At 39.2% G+C, this 21757-nt stretch overlaps 16 non-coding genes across 16 annotated transcripts; all 16 read right to left on the reverse strand.

Moving 5' to 3' along the window:
• Positions 1-1227: 1227 nt before the first annotated feature.
• TRNAR-CCU (transfer RNA arginine (anticodon CCU)) lies at positions 1228-1300 on the reverse strand. The gene has a single exon. It is a non-coding gene; the product is annotated as a tRNA-Arg (tRNA).
• An 804-nt stretch (positions 1301-2104) lies between these two features.
• TRNAR-UCG (transfer RNA arginine (anticodon UCG)) lies at positions 2105-2177 on the reverse strand. The gene has a single exon. It is a non-coding gene; the product is annotated as a tRNA-Arg (tRNA).
• Positions 2178-2821: 644 nt separating this feature from the next.
• Positions 2822-2894, reverse strand: TRNAR-UCU (transfer RNA arginine (anticodon UCU)). Its single transcript has one exon. It is a non-coding gene; the product is annotated as a tRNA-Arg (tRNA).
• Positions 2895-3696: 802 nt separating this feature from the next.
• TRNAR-UCG (transfer RNA arginine (anticodon UCG)) lies at positions 3697-3769 on the reverse strand. Its single transcript has one exon. It is a non-coding gene; the product is annotated as a tRNA-Arg (tRNA).
• A 3145-nt stretch (positions 3770-6914) lies between these two features.
• TRNAR-UCG (transfer RNA arginine (anticodon UCG)) lies at positions 6915-6987 on the reverse strand. The gene has a single exon. It is a non-coding gene; the product is annotated as a tRNA-Arg (tRNA).
• Positions 6988-7629: 642 nt separating this feature from the next.
• Positions 7630-7702, reverse strand: TRNAR-CCU (transfer RNA arginine (anticodon CCU)). The gene has a single exon. It is a non-coding gene; the product is annotated as a tRNA-Arg (tRNA).
• An 836-nt stretch (positions 7703-8538) lies between these two features.
• Positions 8539-8611, reverse strand: TRNAR-UCG (transfer RNA arginine (anticodon UCG)). The gene has a single exon. It is a non-coding gene; the product is annotated as a tRNA-Arg (tRNA).
• Positions 8612-9253: 642 nt separating this feature from the next.
• On the reverse strand, positions 9254-9326 carry TRNAR-UCU (transfer RNA arginine (anticodon UCU)). The gene has a single exon. It is a non-coding gene; the product is annotated as a tRNA-Arg (tRNA).
• An 804-nt stretch (positions 9327-10130) lies between these two features.
• TRNAR-UCG (transfer RNA arginine (anticodon UCG)) lies at positions 10131-10203 on the reverse strand. Its single transcript has one exon. It is a non-coding gene; the product is annotated as a tRNA-Arg (tRNA).
• Positions 10204-13348: 3145 nt separating this feature from the next.
• On the reverse strand, positions 13349-13421 carry TRNAR-UCG (transfer RNA arginine (anticodon UCG)). Its single transcript has one exon. It is a non-coding gene; the product is annotated as a tRNA-Arg (tRNA).
• Positions 13422-14063: 642 nt separating this feature from the next.
• Positions 14064-14136, reverse strand: TRNAR-UCU (transfer RNA arginine (anticodon UCU)). Its single transcript has one exon. It is a non-coding gene; the product is annotated as a tRNA-Arg (tRNA).
• Positions 14137-14940: 804 nt separating this feature from the next.
• Positions 14941-15013, reverse strand: TRNAR-UCG (transfer RNA arginine (anticodon UCG)). The gene has a single exon. It is a non-coding gene; the product is annotated as a tRNA-Arg (tRNA).
• A 3145-nt stretch (positions 15014-18158) lies between these two features.
• On the reverse strand, positions 18159-18231 carry TRNAR-UCG (transfer RNA arginine (anticodon UCG)). Its single transcript has one exon. It is a non-coding gene; the product is annotated as a tRNA-Arg (tRNA).
• Positions 18232-19782: 1551 nt separating this feature from the next.
• TRNAR-UCG (transfer RNA arginine (anticodon UCG)) lies at positions 19783-19855 on the reverse strand. The gene has a single exon. It is a non-coding gene; the product is annotated as a tRNA-Arg (tRNA).
• Positions 19856-20497: 642 nt separating this feature from the next.
• TRNAR-UCU (transfer RNA arginine (anticodon UCU)) lies at positions 20498-20570 on the reverse strand. Its single transcript has one exon. It is a non-coding gene; the product is annotated as a tRNA-Arg (tRNA).
• An 804-nt stretch (positions 20571-21374) lies between these two features.
• TRNAR-UCG (transfer RNA arginine (anticodon UCG)) lies at positions 21375-21447 on the reverse strand. The gene has a single exon. It is a non-coding gene; the product is annotated as a tRNA-Arg (tRNA).
• Positions 21448-21757: the final 310 nt, after the last annotated feature.

The following is a 21757-nucleotide window of genomic DNA, read 5'->3' on the forward strand; positions in this document are numbered from 1 at the left end:
CTTTTCTATCTCGTAGGGAAAATTAGCACTTTAACTGCACAAATCATACAGATTTTACACTTGAAGCACTCCATGAACACATACTTACACACCTTGCATTTCATCTACACACCCTTAACCCCTTCCATGCTGGTGACGAACCCCAGCCGTCATGCACTACGGTGCTCGTGTGCTGATGACGGCTTGGGTTCGTCATGGCCCGCCCCTGTTTGTTTGTTTACCGCACGGGGGCAAAAACGGGCCAGCAGGGAAGGGGTTAAGCTAAAAACCCGTTCTGTCAAGTCAAAATTCTGCAACCCTATTACATACTCAGTGCGTGTACATAGAAGCACTTCTTAATGCCACTAACATGGACAAGATTTTAGGCTGAAGATGCAATCTAAATGACTGTGCAGTATGCACTACACTTCATGAATAATTAGGAATGAGAACATGATGACTATAAGAGTATTGGAAGAGCCTGCTTCCATTCTGAATGGAAAACTGAGTTGTGTGACCATTGGCAAAAACCGACCACGAAGGGACTCCAACCCTCAATCTTCTTATCCGAAGTCAAACGCCTTATCCATTAGGCCACGCAGTCATATGTCCTTCTATGCTTATTTTTATAATGTAGGTGGTATGCAAGGATGGGAAATATGATATTGATAGTTATTTAGGTTTACATCCCATTGTGTTTTTTCAGCTCCTTTCAATTAAAGCACTCTTTTGGAATCGATATAATGAGAATGTCACCAGTACGATAAGCTATTGTTTTCTTTTTTGCATTTAAACCTCTTTCTTCATTAGATTAAAGCTCAGTTGTATGCTTTACATAGCTCTGGATATTTCCAGAAGTGGAGAGAAACTGTTTTGACAGTAGTACAAACTGCTCCTTTCTGGATATGCCAATTTACACACGCTCAAAGGTTGTATATGTTTCATGAATCCTGACTTGCCCTATTCAAGTAGCTGAAAGCCTGTCACCACCTCTAGAAACAACAGTTACACCAATCCAATTCAAATCATTTTTTCCAAAGGAATATCTCCTGCCGGGTCAAAGTTGCATCTGACAAAGATAGGTGTTTAAAAATCTACTTTGTAGTTTCTGAACACCAACATGACTCTGAAGAGTACAGAAGTAAAATGGTACCATTTCAAAGTTCCTAATACCACTTAAGCTTCTGAGCGGAAGCATGTAATAAATATATCAATTTTTCTGGAAAAGTAAGAGTGGATATTGGTTTTTACCTCAGATGGGACTCGAACACACAATCCCTGGCTTAGGAGGCCAGTGCCTTATCCATTAGGCCACTGAGGCACAGATAAACACTTGCAGTCTAGAGGCATTATTTAAATGTATTCAATCGTCAAACACTGGTGTCTGCACACAGGACATTTCTCAGTTCTCTCCATAAGTAAACTTCCCATTTTCATTCTCTTCCATCCCTGACTTTAACACTCTGTTCTGTGCTATAATGGAGGCTCTGCATTTCGAGCAAGTGGAGAGAAATTGGAGGAGAACCACTTTCAACTCAACACTTCTTCTTTCCTGGATGCTTTTCTCAATAAACTGGGCTTTGACAGTGGTATCAAGCCGTCCTTGTCTTCAGCAGGACACAGAAACAGGCACCAAGTCTCCTAACCAAGTTCAATCACACTCTGCAACTTAATAGACCAATGCTTTACAAATTAGCCAACTGTGTCATCAGCAAAAGCAGCCAATGTGCCAATCCTTTATAATTCTTTTAGAAGTACTTTTCTTTCTTGTAGGCAAAATTAGCACTTTAACTACACACATCATACAGATTTTACACTTGAAGCACTCCATGAACACCTACTTACAGACCTTGCATTTCATCTACACACCCTTAAGCTAAAAACCCATTCTGTCAAGTCAAAATTCTGCAACCCTATTACATATTCAGTGCGTGTGCATAGAAGCACTTCTTAATGCCACTAACATGGACAAGATTTTAGGCTGAAGATGCAATCTAAATGACTGTGCAGTATGTACTACACTTCATGAATAATTAGGAATGAGAACATGATGGCTATAAGGGTATTGGAAGAGCCTGCTTCCATTCTGAATGGAAAGCTGAGTTGTGTGACCATTGGCAAAAACCAACCACGAAGGGACTCGAACCCTCAATCTTCTGATCCGAAGTCAGACGCCTTATCCATTAGGCCACGCGGTCATATGTCTTGCTGTGCTTATTTTTATAATGTAGGTGGTATGCAAGGATGGGAAATATGATATTGATAGTTATTTAGGTTTACATCCCATTGTGTTTTTTCAACTCCTTTCAATTAAAGCACTCTTTTGGAATCGATATAATGAGAATGTCACCAGTACGATAAGCTTTTGTTTTCTTTTTTGCATTTAAACCTCTTTCTTCATGAGATTAAAGCTCAGTTGTATGCTTTACATAGCTCTTGATATTTCCAGAAGTGGAGACAAACTGTTTTGACAGTATTACAAACTGCTCCTTTCTGGATATGCCAATTTACACACACTCAAAGGTTGTATACGTTTCATGAATCCTGACTTGCCCTATTCAAGTAGCTGAAAGCCTGTCACCACCTCTAGAAACAACAGTTACACCAATTCATTTCAAATCATTTTTTCCAAAGGAATATCTTCTGCCGGGTCAAAGTTGCATCTGACAAAGATAGGTGTTTAAAAATCTACTTTGTAGTTTCAGAACACCAACATGACCCTGAAGAGTACAGAAGTAAAATGGTACCATTTCAAAGTTCCTAATACTTCATAATCTTCTGAGCAGACGCATGTAATAAATATATAGATTTTTCTGGAAAAGTAAGAGTGGATATTGGTTTTCACCTCAGATGGGACTCGAACCCACAATCCCTGGCTTAGAAGGCCAGTGCCTTATCCATTAGCCCACTGAGGCACAGATAAACACTTGCACTCTAGAGGCATTATTTAAATGTATTCAATCGTCAAACACTGGTGTCTGCACACAGGACATTTCTCAGTTCTCTCCATAAGTAAACTTCCCATTTTCATCCTCTTCCATCCCCGACTTTAACACTCTGTTCTGTGCTATAATGGAGGCTCTGCATTTCGAGCAAGTGGAGAGAAATTGGAGGAGAACCACTTTCGACAACACTTTTTCTTTCCTGGATGCTTTTCTCAATAAACTGGGCTTTGACAGTGGTATCAAGCCGTCCTTGTCTTCAGCAGGAAACAGAAACAGGCACCAAGTCTCCTAACCAAGTACAACCACACTCTGCAACTTAATAGACCAATGCTTTACAAATTAGCCAACTGTGTCATCAGCAAAGGCAGCCAATATGCCAATCCTTTATAATTCTTCTGTAGTACTTTTCTTTCTCGAAGGCAAAATTAGCACTTTAACTGCACAAATCATACAGATTTTACACTTGAAGCACTCCATGAACACATACTTGCAGACCTTGCATTTCATCTACACACCCTTAAGCTAAAAACCCATTCTGTCAAGTCAAAATTCTGCAACCCTATTACATATTCAGTGCGTGTACATAGAAGCACTTCTTAATGCCACTAACATGGACAAGATTTTAGGCTGAAGATGCAATCTAAATGACTGTGCAGTATGTACTACTGCACAGTCAATAATTAGGAATGAGAACATGATGGCTATAAGGGTATTGGAAGAGCCTGCTTCCATTCTGAATGGAAAGCTGAGTTGTGTGACCATTGGCAAAAACCGACCACGAAGGGACTCGAACCCTCAACCTTCTGATCCGAAGTCAGACGCCTTATCCATTAGGCCACGCGGTCATATGTCTTGCTGTGCTTATTTTTATAATGTAGGTGGTATGCAAGGATGGGAAATATGATATTGATAGTTATTTAGGTTTACATCCCATTGTGTTTTTTCAACTCCTTTCAATTAAAGCACTCTTTTGGAATCGATATAATGAGAATGTCACCAGTACGATAAGCTTTTGTTTTCTTTTTTGCATTTAAACCTCTTTCTTCATGAGATTAAAGCTCAGTTGTATGCTTTACATAGCTCTTGATATTTCCAGAAGTGGAGATAAACTGTTTTGACAGTATTACAAACTGCTCCTTTCTGGATATGCCAATTTACACACGCTCAAAGGTTGTATATGTTTCATGAATCCTGACTTGCCCTATTCAAGTAGCTGAAAGCCTGTTACCACCTCTAGAAACAACAGTTACACCACTCCAATTCAAATCATTTTTTCCAAAGGAATATTTTCTGCCAGGTCAAAGTTGCATCTGACAAAGATAGGTGTTTAAAAATCTACTTTGTAGTTTCAGAACACCAACATGACCCTGAAGAGTACAGAATTAAAATGGTACCATTTCAAAGTTCCTAATACCTCATAAGCTTCCGAGCGGAAGCATGTTATAAATATATACATTTTTCTGGAAAAGTAAGAGTTGATATTGGTTTTCACCTCAGATGGGACTCAAACCCACAATCCCTGGCTTAGGAGTCCAGTGCCTTATCCATTAGGCCACTGAGGCACAGATAAACACTTGCAGTCTAGAGGCATTATTTAAATGTATTCAATCGTGAAACACTGGTGTCTGCACACAGGACATTTCTCAGTTCTCTCCATAAGTAAACTTCCCATTTTCATCCTCTTCCATCCCCGACTTTAACACTCTGTTCTGTGCTATAATGGAGGCTCTGCATTTCGAGCAAGTGGAGAGAAATTGGAGGAGAACCACTTTCGACTCAACACTTCTTCTTTCCTGGATGCTTTTCTCAATAAACTGGGCTTTGACAGTGGTATCAAGCCGTCCTTGTCTTCAGCAGGACACAGAAACAGGCACCAAGTCTCCTGACCAAGTTCAACCACACTCTGCAACTTAATAGACCAATGCTTTACAAATTAGCCAACTGTGTCATCAGCAAAGGCAGCCAATGTGCCAATCCTTTATAATTCTTCTGTAGTACTTTTCTTTCTCGTAGGCAAAATTAGCACTTTAACTGCACAAATCATACAGATTTTACACTTGAAGCACTCCATGAACACATACTTACACACCTTGCATTTCATCTACACACCCTTAAGCTAAAAACCCATTCTGTCAAGTCAAAATTCTGCAACCCTATTACATATTCAGTGCGTGTACATAGAAACACTTCTTAATGCCACTAACATGGACAAGATTTTAGGCAGAAGATGCAATCTAAATGACTGTGCAGTATGTACTACACTTCATGAATAATTAGGAATGAGAACATGATGGCTATAAGAGTATTGGAAGAGCCAGCTTCCATTCTGAATGGAAAGCTGAGTTGTGTGACCATTGGCGAAAACCGACCACGAAGGGACTCGAACCCTCAATCTTCTGATCCGAAGTCAGACGCCTTATCCATTATGACACGCGGTCATATGTCCTTCTGTGCTTATTTTTATAATGTAGGTGGTATGCAAGGATGGGAAATTTGATATTGATAGTTATTTAGGTTTACATCCCATTGTGTTTTTTCAGCTCCTTTCAATTAAAGCACTCTTTTGGAATCGATATAATGAGAATGTCACCAGTACGATAAGCTTTTGTTTTCTTTTTTGCATTTAAACCTCTTTCTTCATGAGATTAAAGCTCAGTTGTATGCTTTACATAGCTCTGGATATTTCAAGAAGTGGAGAGAAACTGTTTTGACAGTAGTACAAACTGCTCCTTTCTGGATATGCCAATTTACACACGCTCAAAGGTTGAATATGTTTCATGAATCCTGACTTGCCCTATTCAAGTAGCTGAAAGCCTGTCACCACCACTAGAAACAACAGTTACACCAATCCAATTCAAATCATTTTTTCCAAAGGAATATCTTCTGCCGGGTCAAAGTTGCATCTGACAAAGATAGGTGTTTAAAAATCTACTTTGTAGTTTCAGAACACCAACATGACTCTGAAGAGTACAGAAGTAAAATGGTACCATTTCAAAGTTCCTAATACCACTTAAGCTTCTGAGCGGAAGCATGTAATAAATATATCAATTTTTCTGGAAAAGTAAGAGTGGATGTTGGTTTTTACCTCAGATTGGACTTGAACCCACAATCGCTGGCTTAGGAGGCCAGTGCCTTATCCATTAGGCCACTGAGGCACAGATAAACACTTGCAGTCTAGAGGCAATATTTAAATGTATTCAATCGTCAAACACTGGTGTCTGCACACAGAACATTTCTCAGTTCTCTCCATAAGTAAACTTCCCATTTCCATCCTCTTCCATCCCCGACTTTAACACTCTGTTCGGTGCTATAATGGAGGCTCTGCATTTTGAGCAAGTGGAGAGAAAATTGGAGGAGAAACACTTCGACTCCACACTTCTTCTTTCCTGGATGCTTTTCTCAATAAACTGGGCTTTGACAGTGGTATCAAGCCGTCCTTGTCTTCAGCAGGATACAGAAAAAGGCACCAAGTCTCCTAACCAAGTTCAACCAAACTCTGTAACTTAATAGACCAATGCTTACCAAACTCTGCAACTTAATAGACCAATGCTTTACAAATTAGCCAACTGTGTCATCAGCAAAGGCAGCCAATGTGCCAATCCTTTATAATTCTTCTGTAGTACTTTTCTATCTCGTAGGCAAAATTAGCACTTTAACTGCACAAATCATACAGATTTTACACTTAAGGCACTCCATGAACACATACTTAGACACCTTGCATTTCATCTACACACCCTTAAGCTAAAAACCCATTCTGTCAAGTCAAAATTCTGCAAACCTATTACATAATAAGTGCGTGTTCATAGAAGCACTTTTTAATGCAACTAAAATGGACAAGATTTTAGGCTGAAGATGCAATCTAAATGACTGTGCAGTATGTACTCCACTTCATGAATAATTAGGAATGTGAACATGATGGCTATAAGAGTATTGGAAGAGCCTGCTTCCATTCTGAACGGAAAGCTGAGTTGTGTGACCATTGGCAAAAACCGACCACGAAGGGACTCGAACCCTCAATCTTCTGACCCGAAGTCAGACGCCTTATCCATTAGGCCACGCAGTCATATGTCCTGCTGTGCTTATTTTTATAATGTAGGTGGTATGCAAGGATGGAAAATATGATATTCATAGTTATTTAGGTTTACATCCCATTGTGTTTTTTCAGCTCCTTTCAATTAAACACTCTTTTGGAATCTATATAATGAGAATGTCACCAGTACGATAAGCTTTTGTTTTCTTTTTTGCATTTAAACCTCTTTCTTAATGAGATTAAAGATCAGTTGTATGCTCACATAGCTCTGGATATTTCCAGAAGTGGAGAGAAACTGTTTTGACAGTAGTACAAACTGCTCCTTTCTGGATATGCCAATTTACACACACTCAAAGGTTGTATACATTTCATGAATCCTGACTTGCACTATTCAAGTAGCTGAAAGCCTGTCACCACCTCTAGAAACAACAGTTACACCAATCCAATTCAAATCATTTTTTCCAAAGGAATATCTTCTGCCGGGTCAAAGTTGCATCTGACAAAGATAGGTGTTTAAAAATCTACTTTGTAGTTTCAGAACACCAACATGACCCTGAAGAGTACAGAAGTAAAATGGTACCATTTCAAAGTTCCTAATACCTCATAAGCTTCTGAGCGGAAGCATGTAATAAATATATAAATTTATCTGGAAAAGTAAGAGTGGATATTGGTTTTTACCTCAGATTGGACTCGAACCCACAATCGCTGGCTTAGGAGGCCAGTGCCTTATCCATTAGGCCACTGAGGCACAGATAAACACTTGCAGTCTAGAGGCAATATTTAAATGTATTCAATCGTCAAACACTGGTGTCTGCACACAGAACATTTCTCAGTTCTCTCCATAAGTAAACTTCCCATTTCCATCCTCTTCCATCCCCGACTTTAACACTCTGTTCTGTGCTATAATGGAGGCTCTGCATTTCGAGCAAGCGGAGAGAAAATTGGAGGAGAAACACTTTCGACTCCACACTTCTTCTTTCCTGGATGCTTTTCTCAATAAACTGGGCTTTGACAGTGGTATCAAGCCGTCCTTGTCTTCAGCAGGATACAGAAAAAGGCACCAAGTCTCCTAACCAAGTTCAACCAAACTCTGTAACTTAATAGACCAATGCTTACCAAACTCTGCAACTTAATAGACCAATGCTTTACAAATTAGCCAACTGTGTCATCAGCAAAGGCAGCCAATGTGCCAATCCTTTATAATTCTTCTGTAGTACTTTTCTATCTCGTAGGCAAAATTAGCACTTTAACTGCACAAATCATACAGATTTTACACTTAAGGCACTCCATGAACACATACTTACACACCTTGCATTTCATCTACACACCCTTAAGCTAAAAACCCATTCTGTCAAGTCAAAATTCTGCAAACCTATTACATAATAAGTGCGTGTACATAGAAGCACTTTTTAATGCCACTAAAATGGACAAGATTTTAGGCTGAAGATGCAATCTAAATGACTGTGCAGTATGTACTCCACTTCATGAATAATTAGGAATGTGAACATGATGGCTATAAGAGTATTGGAAGAGCCTGCTTCCATTCTGAACGGAAAGCTGAGTTGTGTGACCATTGGCAAAAACCGACCACGAAGGGACTCGAACCCTCAATCTTCTGATCCGAAGTCAGACGCCTTATCCATTAGGCCACGCAGTTATATGTCCTGCTGTGCTTATTTTTATAATGTAGGTGGTATGCAAGGATGGAAAATATGATATTCATAGTTATTTAGGTTTACATCCCATTGTGTTTTTTCAGCTCCTTTCAATTAAACACTCTTTTGGAATCTATGTAATGAGAATGTCACCAGTACGATAAGCTTTTGTTTTCTTTTTTGCATTTAAACCTCTTTCTTAATGAGATTAAAGATCAGTTGTATGCTCACATAGCTCTGGATATTTCAAGAAGTGGAGAGAAACTGTTTTGACAGTAGTACAAACTGCTCCTTTCTGGATATGCCAATTTACACACACTCAAAGGTTGTATACGTTTCATGAATCCTGACTTGCCCTATTCAAGTAGCTGAAAGCCTGTCACCACCTCTAGAAACAACAGTTACACCAATTCATTTCAAATCATTTTTTCCAAAGGAATATCTTCTGCGGGGTCAAAGTTGCATCTGACAAAGATAGGTGTTTAAAAATCTACTTTGTAGTTTCAGAACACCAACATGACCCTGAAGAGTACAGAAGTAAAATGGTACCATTTCAAAGTTCCTAATACTTCATAATCTTCTGAGCAGACGCATGTAATAAATATATAGATTTTTCTGGAAAAGTAAGAGTGGATATTGGTTTTCACCTCAGATGGGACTCGAACCCACAATCCCTGGCTTAGAAGGCCAGTGCCTTATCCATTAGGCCATTGAGGCACAGATAAACACTTGCAGTCTAGAGGCATTATTTAAATGTATTCAATCGTCAAACACTGGTGTCTGCACACAGGACATTTCTCAGTTCTCTCCATAAGTAAACTTCCCATTTTCATCCTCTTCCATCCCCGACTTTAACACTCTGTTCTGTGCTATAATGGAGGCTCTGCATTTCGAGCAAGTGGAGAGAAATTGGAGGAGAACCACTTTCGACTCAACACTTTTTCTTTCCTGGATGCTTTTCTCAATAAACTGGGCTTTGACAGTGGTATCAAGCCGTCCTTGTCTTCAGCAGGAAACAGAAACAGGCACCAAGTCTCCTAACCAAGTACAACCACACTCTGCAACTTAATAAACCAATGCTTTACAAATTAGCCAACTGTGTCATCAGCAAAGGCAGCCAATGTGCCAATCCTTTATAATTCTTCTGTAGTACTTTTCTTTCTCGAAGGCAAAATTAGCACTTTAACTGCACAAATCATACAGATTTTACACTTGAAGCACTCCATGAACACATACTTGCAGACCTTGCATTTCATCTACACACCCTTAAGCTAAAAACCCATTCTGTCAAGTCAAAATTCTGCAACCCTATTACATATTCAGTGCGTGTACATAGAAGCACTTCTTAATGCCACTAACATGGACAAGATTTTAGGCTGAAGATGCAATCTAAATGACTGTGCAGTATGTACTACTGCACAGTCAATAATTAGGAATGAGAACATGATGGCTATAAGGGTATTGGAAGAGCCTGCTTCCATTCTGAATGGAAAGCTGAGTTGTGGGACCATTGGCAAAAACCGACCACGAAGGGACTCGAACCCTCAACCTTCTGATCCGAAGTCAGACGCCTTATCCATTAGGCCACGCGGTCATATGTCTTGCTGTGCTTATTTTTAAAATGTAGGTGGTATGCAAGGATGGGAAATATGATATTGATAGTTATTTAGGTTTACATCCCATTGTGTTTTTTCAACTCCTTTCAATTAAAGCACTCTTTTGGAATCGATATAATGAGAATGTCACCAGTACGATAAGCTTTTGTTTTCTTTTTTGCATTTAAACCTCTTTCTTCATGAGATTAAAGCTCAGTTGTATGCTCACATAGCTCTGGATATTTCCAGAAGTGGAGACAAACTGTTTTGACAGTATTACAAACTGCTCCTTTCTGGATATGCCACTTTACACACGCTCAAAGGTAGTATATGTTTCATGAATCCTGACTTGCCCTATTCAAGTAGCTGAAAGCCTGTTACCACCTCTAGAAACAACAGTTACACCACTCCAATTCAAATCATTTTTTCCAAAGGAATATCTTCTGCCAGGTCAAAGTTGCATCTGACAAAGATAGGTGTTTAAAAATCTACTTTGTAGTTTCAGAACACCAACATGACCCTGAAGAGTACAGAAGTAAAATGGTACCATTTCAAAGTTCCTAATACCTCATAAGCTTCTGAGCGGAAGCATGTAATAAATATATACATTTTTCTGGAAAAGTAAGAGTGGATATTGGTTTTCACCTCAGATGGGACTTGACCCACAAACCCTGGCTTAGGAGGCCAGTGCCTTATCCATTAGGCCACTGAGGCACAGTTAAAACACTTGCACTCTAGAGGCATTATTTAAATGTATTCAATCGTCAAACACTGGTGTCTGCACACAGGACATTTCTCAGTTCTCTCCATAAGTAAACTTCCCATTTTCATCCTCTTCCATCCCCGACTTTAACACTCTGTTCTGTGCTATAATGGAGGCTCTGCATTTCGAGCAAGTGGAGAGAAATTGGAGGAGAACCACTTTCGACTCAATACTTCTTCTTTCCTGGATGCTTTTTTCAATAAACTGGACTTTGACAGTGGTATCAAGCCGTCCTTGTCTTCAGCAGGACACAGAAACAGGCACCAAGTCTCCTAACCAAGTTCAACAACACTCTGCAACTTAATAGACCAATGCTTTACAAATTAGCCAACTGTGTCATCAGCAAAGGCAGCCAATGTGCCAATCCTTTATAATTCTTCTGTAGTACTTTTCTTTCTCGTAGGCAAAATTAGCACTTTAACTGCACAAATCATACAGATTTTACACTTGAAGCACTCCATGAACACATACTTACACACCTTGCATTTCATCTACACACCCTTAAGCTAAAAACCCATTCTGTCAAGTCAAAATTCTGCAACCCTATTACATATTCAGTGCGTGTACATAGAAACACTTCTTAATGCCACTAACATGGACAAGATTTTAGGCAGAAGATGCAATCTAAATGACTGTGCAGTATGTACTACACTTCATGAATAATTAGGAATGAGAACATGATGGCTATAAGAGTATTGGAAGAGCCTGCTTCCATTCTGAATGGAAAGCTGAGTTGTGTGACCATTGGCAAAAACCGACCACAAAGGGACTCGAACCCTCAATCTTCTGATCAGAAGTCAGACGCCTTATCCATTATGACACGCGGTCATATGTCTTTCTGTGCTTATTTTTATAATGTAGGTGGTATGCAAGGATGGGAAATATGATATTGATAGTTATTTAGGTTTACATCCCATTGTGTTTTTTCAGCTCCTTTCAATTAAAGCACTCTTTTGGAATCGATATAATGAGAATGTCACCAGTACGATAAGCTTTTGTTTTCTTTTTTGCATTTAAACCTCTTTCTTCATGAGATTAAAGCTCAGTTGTATGCTTTACATAGCTCTGGATATTTCCAGAAGTGGAGAGAAACTGTTTTGACAGTAGTACAAACTGCTCCTTTCTGGATATGCCAATTTACACACGCTCAAAGGTTGTATATGTTTCATGAATCCTGACTTGCCCTATTCAAGTAGCTGAAAGCCTGTCACCACCACTAGAAACAACAGTTACACCAATCCAATTCAAATCATTTTTTCCAAAGGAATATCTTCTGCCGGGTCAAAGTTGCATCTGACAAAGATAGGTGTTTAAAAATCTACTTTGTAGTTTCAGAACACCAACATGACTCAGAAGAGTACAGAAGTAAAATGGTACCATTTCAAAGTTCCTAATACCACTTAAGCTTCTGAGCGGAAGCATGTAATAAATATATCAATTTTTCTGGAAAAGTAAGAGTGGATATTGGTTTTTACCTCAGATTGGACTTGAACCCACAATCGCTGGCTTAGGAGGCCAGTGCCTTATCCATTAGGCCACTGAGGCACAGATAAACACTTGCAGTCTAGAGGCAATATTTAAATGTATTCAATCGTCAAACACTGGTTTCTGCACACAGAACATTTCTCAGTTCTCTCCATAAGTAAAATTCCCATTTCCATCCTCTTCCATCCCCGACTTTAACACTCTGTTCTGTGCTATAATGGAGGCTCTGCATTTCGAGCAAGCGGAGAGAAAATTGGAGGAGAAACACTTTCGACTCCACACTTCTTCTTTCCTGGATGCTTTTCTCAATAAACTGGGCTTTGACAGTGGTATCAAGCCGTCCTTGTCTTCAGCAGGATACAGAAAAAGGCACCAAGTCTCCTAACCAAGTTCAACCAAACTCTGTAACTTAATAGACCAATGCTTACCAAACTCTGCAACTTAATAGACCAATGCTTTACAAATTAGCCAACTGTGTCATCAGCAAAGGCAGCCAATGTGCCAATCCTTTATAATTCTTCTGTAGTACTTTTCTATCTCGTAGGCAAAATTAGCACTTTAACTGCACAAATCATACAGATTTTACACTTAAGGCACTCCATGAACACATACTTACACACCTTGCATTTCATCTACACACCCTTAAGCTAAAAACCCATTCTGTCAAGTCAAAATTCTGCAAACCTATTACATAATAAGTGCGTGTACATAGAAGCACTTTTTAATGCCACTAAAATGGACAAGATTTTAGGCTGAAGATGCAATCTAAATGACTGTGCAGTATGTACTCCACTTCATGAATAATTAGGAATGTGAACATGATGGCTATAAGAGTATTGGAAGAGCCTGCTTCCATTCTGAACGGAAAGCTGAGTTGTGTGACCATTGGCAAAAACCGACCACGAAGGGACTTGAACCCTCAATCTTCTGATCCGAAGTCAGACGCCTTATCCATTAGGCCACGCAGTTATATGTCCTGCTGTGCTTATTTTTATAATGTAGGTGGTATGCAAGGATGGAAAATATGATATTCATAGTTATTTAGGTTTACATCCCATTGTGTTTTTTCAGCTCCTTTCAATTAAACACTCTTTTGGAATCTATGTAATGAGAATGTCACCAGTACGATAAGCTTTTGTTTTCTTTTTTGCATTTAAACCTCTTTCTTAATGAGATTAAAGATCAGTTGTATGCTCACATAGCTCTGGATATTTCAAGAAGTGGAGAGAAACTGTTTTGACAGTAGTACAAACTGCTCCTTTCTGGATATGCCAATTTACACACACTCAAAGGTTGTATACGTTTCATGAATCCTGACTTGCCCTATTCAAGTAGCTGAAAGCCTGTCACCACCTCTAGAAACAACAGTTACACCAATTCATTTCAAATCATTTTTTCCAAAGGAATATCTTCTGCGGGGTCAAAGTTGCATCTGACAAAGATAGGTGTTTAAAAATCTACTTTGTAGTTTCAGAACACCAACATGACCCTGAAGAGTACAGAAGTAAAATGGTACCATTTCAAAGTTCCTAATACTTCATAATCTTCTGAGCAGACGCATGTAATAAATATATAGATTTTTCTGGAAAAGTAAGAGTGGATATTGGTTTTCACCTCAGATGGGACTCGAACCCACAATCCCTGGCTTAGAAGGCCAGTGCCTTATCCATTAGGCCATTGAGGCACAGATAAACACTTGCAGTCTAGAGGCATTATTTAAATGTATTCAATCGTCAAACACTGGTGTCTGCACACAGGACATTTCTCAGTTCTCTCCATAAGTAAACTTCCCATTTTCATCCTCTTCCATCCCCGACTTTAACACTCTGTTCTGTGCTATAATGGAGGCTCTGCATTTCGAGCAAGTGGAGAGAAATTGGAGGAGAACCACTTTCGACTCAACACTTTTTCTTTCCTGGATGCTTTTCTCAATAAACTGGGCTTTGACAGTGGTATCAAGCCGTCCTTGTCTTCAGCAGGAAACAGAAACAGGCACCAAGTCTCCTAACCAAGTACAACCACACTCTGCAACTTAATAAACCAATGCTTTACAAATTAGCCAACTGTGTCATCAGCAAAGGCAGCCAATGTGCCAATCCTTTATAATTCTTCTGTAGTACTTTTCTTTCTCGAAGGCAAAATTAGCACTTTAACTGCACAAATCATACAGATTTTACACTTGAAGCACTCCATGAACACATACTTGCAGACCTTGCATTTCATCTACACACCCTTAAGCTAAAAACCCATTCTGTCAAGTCAAAATTCTGCAACCCTATTACATATTCAGTGCGTGTACATAGAAGCACTTCTTAATGCCACTAACATGGACAAGATTTTAGGCTGAAGATGCAATCTAAATGACTGTGCAGTATGTACTACTGCACAGTCAATAATTAGGAATGAGAACATGATGGCTATAAGGGTATTGGAAGAGCCTGCTTCCATTCTGAATGGAAAGCTGAGTTGTGGGACCATTGGCAAAAACCGACCACGAAGGGACTCGAACCCTCAACCTTCTGATCCGAAGTCAGACGCCTTATCCATTAGGCCACGCGGTCATATGTCTTGCTGTGCTTATTTTTAAAATGTAGGTGGTATGCAAGGATGGGAAATATGATATTGATAGTTATTTAGGTTTACATCCCATTGTGTTTTTTCAACTCCTTTCAATTAAAGCACTCTTTTGGAATCGATATAATGAGAATGTCACCAGTACGATAAGCTTTTGTTTTCTTTTTTGCATTTAAACCTCTTTCTTCATGAGATTAAAGCTCAGTTGTATGCTCACATAGCTCTGGATATTTCCAGAAGTGGAGACAAACTGTTTTGACAGTATTACAAACTGCTCCTTTCTGGATATGCCACTTTACACACGCTCAAAGGTAGTATATGTTTCATGAATCCTGACTTGCCCTATTCAAGTAGCTGAAAGCCTGTTACCACCTCTAGAAACAACAGTTACACCACTCCAATTCAAATCATTTTTTCCAAAGGAATATCTTCTGCCAGGTCAAAGTTGCATCTGACAAAGATAGGTGTTTAAAAATCTACTTTGTAGTTTCAGAACACCAACATGACCCTGAAGAGTACAGAAGTAAAATGGTACCATTTCAAAGTTCCTAATACCTCATAAGCTTCTGAGCGGAAGCATGTAATAAATATATACATTTTTCTGGAAAAGTAAGAGTGGATATTGGTTTTCACCTCAGATGGGACTTGACCCACAAACCCTGGCTTAGGAGGCCAGTGCCTTATCCATTAGGCCACTGAGGCACAGTTAAAACACTTGCACTCTAGAGGCATTATTTAAATGTATTCAATCGTCAAACACTGGTGTCTGCACACAGGATATTTCTCAGTTCTCTCCATAAGTAAACTTCCCATTTTCATCCTCTTCCATCCCCGACTTTAACACTCTGTTCTGTGCTATAATGGAGGCTCTGCATTTCGAGCAAGTGGAGAGAAATTGGAGGAGAACCACTTTCGACTCAATACTTCTTCTTTCCTGGATGCTTTTTTCAATAAACTGGACTTTGACAGTGGTATCAAGCCGTCCTTGTCTTCAGCAGGACACAGAAACAGGCACCAAGTCTCCTAACCAAGTTCAACAACACTCTGCAACTTAATAGACCAATGCTTTACAAATTAGCCAACTGTGTCATCAGCAAAGGCAGCCAATGTGCCAATCCTTTATAATTCTTCTGTAGTACTTTTCTTTCTCGTAGGCAAAATTAGCACTTTAACTGCACAAATCATACAGATTTTACACTTGAAGCACTCCATGAACACATACTTACACACCTTGCATTTCATCTACACACCCTTAAGCTAAAAACCCATTCTGTCAAGTCAAAATTCTGCAACCCTATTACATATTCAGTGCGTGTACATAGAAACACTTCTTAATGCCACTAACATGGACAAGATTTTAGGCAGAAGATGCAATCTAAATGACTGTGCAGTATGTACTACACTTCATGAATAATTAGGAATGAGAACATGATGGCTATAAGAGTATTGGAAGAGCCTGCTTCCATTCTGAATGGAAAGCTGAGTTGTGTGACCATTGGCAAAAACCGACCACAAAGGGACTCGAACCCTCAATCTTCTGATCAGAAGTCAGACGCCTTATCCATTATGACACGCGGTCATATGTCTTTCTGTGCTTATTTTTATAATGTAGGTGGTATGCAAGGATGGGAAATATGATATTGATAGTTATTTAGGTTTACATCCCATTGTGTTTTTTCAGCTCCTTTCAATTAAAGCACTCTTTTGGAATCGATATAATGAGAATGTCACCAGTACGATAAGCTTTTGTTTTCTTTTTTGCATTTAAACCTCTTTCTTCATGAGATTAAAGCTCAGTTGTATGCTTTACATAGCTCTGGATATTTCCAGAAGTGGAGAGAAACTGTTTTGACAGTAGTACAAACTGCTCCTTTCTGGATATGCCAATTTACACACGCTCAAAGGTTGTATATGTTTCATGAATCCTGACTTGCCCTATTCAAGTAGCTGAAAGCCTGTCACCACCACTAGAAACAACAGTTACACCAATCCAATTCAAATCATTTTTTCCAAAGGAATATCTTCTGCCGGGTCAAAGTTGCATCTGACAAAGATAGGTGTTTAAAAATCTACTTTGTAGTTTCAGAACACCAACATGACTCAGAAGAGTACAGAAGTAAAATGGTACCATTTCAAAGTTCCTAATACCACTTAAGCTTCTGAGCGGAAGCATGTAATAAATATATCAATTTTTCTGGAAAAGTAAGAGTGGATATTGGTTTTTACCTCAGATTGGACTTGAACCCACAATCGCTGGCTTAGGAGGCCAGTGCCTTATCCATTAGGCCACTGAGGCACAGATAAACACTTGCAGTCTAGAGGCAATATTTAAATGTATTCAATCGTCAAACACTGGTTTCTGCACACAGAACATTTCTCAGTTCTCTCCATAAGTAAAATTCCCATTTCCATCCTCTTCCATCCCCGACTTTAACACTCTGTTCTGTGCTATAATGGAGGCTCTGCATTTCGAGCAAGCGGAGAGAAAATTGGAGGAGAAACACTTTCGACTCCACACTTCTTCTTTCCTGGATGCTTTTCTCAATAAACTGGGCTTTGACAGTGGTATCAAGCCGTCCTTGTCTTCAGCAGGATACAGAAAAAGGCACCAAGTCTCCTAACCAAGTTCAACCAAACTCTGTAACTTAATAGACCAATGCTTACCAAACTCTGCAACTTAATAGACCAATGCTTTACAAATTAGCCAACTGTGTCATCAGCAAAGGCAGCCAATGTGCCAATCCTTTATAATTCTTCTGTAGTACTTTTCTATCTCGTAGGCAAAATTAGCACTTTAACTGCACAAATCATACAGATTTTACACTTAAGGCACTCCATGAACACATACTTACACACCTTGCATTTCATCTACACACCCTTAAGCTAAAAACCCATTCTGTCAAGTCAAAATTCTGCAAACCTATTACATAATAAGTGCGTGTACATAGAAGCACTTTTTAATGCCACTAAAATGGACAAGATTTTAGGCTGAAGATGCAATCTAAATGACTGTGCAGTATGTACTCCACTTCATGAATAATTAGGAATGTGAACATGATGGCTATAAGAGTATTGGAAGAGCCTGCTTCCATTCTGAACGGAAAGCTGAGTTGTGTGACCATTGGCAAAAACCGACCACGAAGGGACTTGAACCCTCAATCTTCTGATCCGAAGTCAGACGCCTTATCCATTAGGCCACGCAGTCATATGTCCCGCTGTGCTTATTTTTATAATGTAGGTGGAATGCAAGGATGGAAAATATGATATTCATAGTTATTTAGGTTTACATCCCATTGTGTTTTTTCAGCTCCTTTCAATTAAACACTCTTTTGGAATCTATATAATGAGAATGTCACCAGTACGATAAGCTTTTGTTTTCTTTTTTGCATTTAAACCTCTTTCTTAATGAGATTAAAGATCAGTTGTATGCTCACATAGCTCTGGATATTTCCAGAAGTGGAGAGAAACTGTTTTGACAGTAGTACAAACTGCTCCTTTCTGGATATGCCAATTTACACACACTCAAAGGTTGTATACATTTCATGAATCCTGACTTGCACTATTCAAGTAGCTGAAAGCCTGTACCCACCTCTAGAAACAACAGTTACACCAATCCAATTCAAATCATTTTTTCCAAAGGAATATCTTCTGCCGGGTCAAAGTTGCATCTGACATAGATAGGTGTTTAAAAATCTACTTTGTAGTTTCAGAACACCAACATGACCCTGAAGAGTACAGAAGTAAAATGGTACCATTTCAAAGTTCCTAATACCTCATAAGCTTCTGAGCGGAAGCATGTAATAAATATATAAATTTATCTGGAAAAGTAAGAGTGGATATTGGTTTTTACCTCAGATTGGACTCGAACCCACAATCGCTGGCTTAGGAGGTCAGTGCCTTATCCATTAGGCCACTGAGGCACAGATAAACATTTGCAGTCTAGAGGCAATATTTAAATGTATTCAATCGTCAAACACTGGTGTCTGCACACAGAACATTTCTCAGTTCTCTCCATAAGTAAACTTTCCATTTCCATCCTCTTCCATCCCCGACTTTAACACTCTGTTCTGTGCTATAATGGAGGCTCTGCATTTCGAGCAAGCGGAGAGAAAATTGGAGGAGAAACACTTTTGACTCCACACTTCTTCTTTCCTGGATGCTTTTCTCAATAAACTGGGCTTTGACAGTGGTATCAAGCCGTCCTTGTCTTCAGCAGGATACAGAAAAAGGCACCAAGTCTCCTAACCAAGTTCAACCAAACTCTGTAACTTAATAGACCAATGCTTACCAAACTCTGCAACTTAATAGACCAATGCTTTACAAATTAGCCAACTGTGTCATCAGCAAAGGCAGCCAATGTGCCAATCCTTTATAATTCTTCTGTAGTACTTTTCTATCTCGTAGGCAAAATTAGCACTTTAACTGCACAAATCATACAGATTTTACACTTAAGGCACTCCATGAACACATACTTACACACCTTGCATTTCATCTACACACCCTTAAGCTAAAAACCCATTCTGTCAAGTCAAAATTCTGCAAACCTATTACATAATAAGTGCGTGTACATAGAAGCACTTTTTAATGCCACTAAAATGGACAAGATTTTAGGCTGAAGATGCAATCTAAATGACTGTGCAGTATGTACTCCACTTCATGAATAATTAGGAATGTGAACATGATGGCTATAAGTGTATTGGAAGAGCCTGCTTCCATTCTGAACGGAAAGCTGAGTTGTGTGACCAATGGCAAAAACCGACCACGAAGGGACTCGAACCCTCAATCTTCTGATCCGAAGTTAGACGCCTTATCCATTAGGCCACGCAGTCTTATGTCCTGCTGTGCTTATTTTTATAATGTAGGTGGTATGCAAGGATGGAAAATATGATATTCATAGTTATTTAGGTTTACATCCCATTGTGTTTTTTCAGCTCCTTTCAATTAAACACTCTTTTGGAATCTATATAATGAGAATGTCACCAGTACGATAAGCTTTTGTTTTCTTTTTTGCATTTAAACCTCTTTCTTAATGAGATTAAAGATCAGTTGTATGCTCACATAGCTCTGGATATTTCAAGAAGTGGAGAGAAACTGTTTTGACAGTAGTACAAACTGCTCCTTTCTGGATATGCCAATTTACACACACTCAAAGGTTGTATACGTTTCATGAATCCTGACTTGCCCTATTCAAGTAGCCGAAAGCCTGTCACCACCTCTAGAAACAACAGTTACACCAATTCATTTCAAATCATTTTTTCCAAAGGAATATCTTCTGCGGGGTCAAAGTTGCATCTGACAAAGATAGGTGTTTAAAAATCTACTTTGTAGTTTCAGAACACCAACATGACCCTGAAGAGTACAGAAGTAAAATGGTACCATTTCAAAGTTCCTAATACTTCATAATCTTCTGAGCAGACGCATGTAATAAATATATAGATTTTTCTGGAAAAGTAAGAGTGGATATTGGTTTTCACCTCAGATGGGACTCGAACCCACAATCCCTGGCTTAGAAGGCCAGTGCCTTATCCATTAGGCCATTGAGGCACAGATAAACACTTGCAGTCTAGAGGCATTATTTAAATGTATTCAATCGTCAAACACTGGTGTCTGCACACAGGACATTTCTCAGTTCTCTCCATAAGTAAACTTCCCATTTTCATCCTCTTCCATCCCCGACTTTAACACTCTGTTCTGTGCTATAATGGAGGCTCTGCATTTCGAGCAAGTGGAGAGAAATTGGAGGAGAACCACTTTCGACTCAACACTTTTTCTTTCCTGGATGCTTTTCTCAATAAACTGGGCTTTGACAGTGGTATCAAGCCGTCCTTGTCTTCAGCAGGAAACAGAAACAGGCACCAAGTCTCCTAACCAAGTACAACCACACTCTGCAACTTAATAAACCAATGCTTTACAAATTAGCCAACTGTGTCATCAGCAAAGGCAGCCAATGTGCCAATCCTTTATAATTCTTCTGTAGTACTTTTCTTTCTCGAAGGCAAAATTAGCACTTTAACTGCACAAATCATACAGATTTTACACTTGAAGCACTCCATGAACACATACTTGCAGACCTTGCATTTCATCTACACACCCTTAAGCTAAAAACCCATTCTGTCAAGTCAAAATTCTGCAACCCTATTACATATTCAGTGCGTGTACATAGAAGCACTTCTTAATGCCACTAACATGGACAAGATTTTAGGCTGAAGATGCAATCTAAATGACTGTGCAGTATGTACTACTGCACAGTCAATAATTAGGAATGAGAACATGATGGCTATAAGGGTATTGGAAGAGCCTGCTTCCATTCTGAATGGAAAGCTGAGTTGTGTGACCATTGGCAAAAACCGACCACGAAGGGACTCGAACCCTCAACCTTCTGATCCGAAGTCAGACGCCTTATCCATTAGGCCACGCGGTCATATGTCTTGCTGTGCTTATTTTTAAAATGTAGGTGGTATGCAAGGATGGGAAATATGATATTGATAGTTATTTAGGTTTACATCCCATTGTGTTTTTTCAACTCCTTTCAATTAAAGCACTCTTTTGGAATCGATATAATGAGAATGTCACCAGTACGATAAGCTTTTGTTTTCTTTTTTGCATTTAAACCTCTTTCTTCATGAGATTAAAGCTCAGTTGTATGCTCACATAGCTCTGGATATTTCCAGAAGTGGAGACAAACTGTTTTGACAGTATTACAAACTGCTCCTTTCTGGATATGCCACTTT

Source organism: Lissotriton vulgaris, chromosome 5 (assembly GCF_964263255.1).
Source record: "Lissotriton vulgaris chromosome 5, aLisVul1.2, whole genome shotgun sequence".
NCBI lineage: Eukaryota > Metazoa > Chordata > Amphibia > Caudata > Salamandridae > Lissotriton > Lissotriton vulgaris.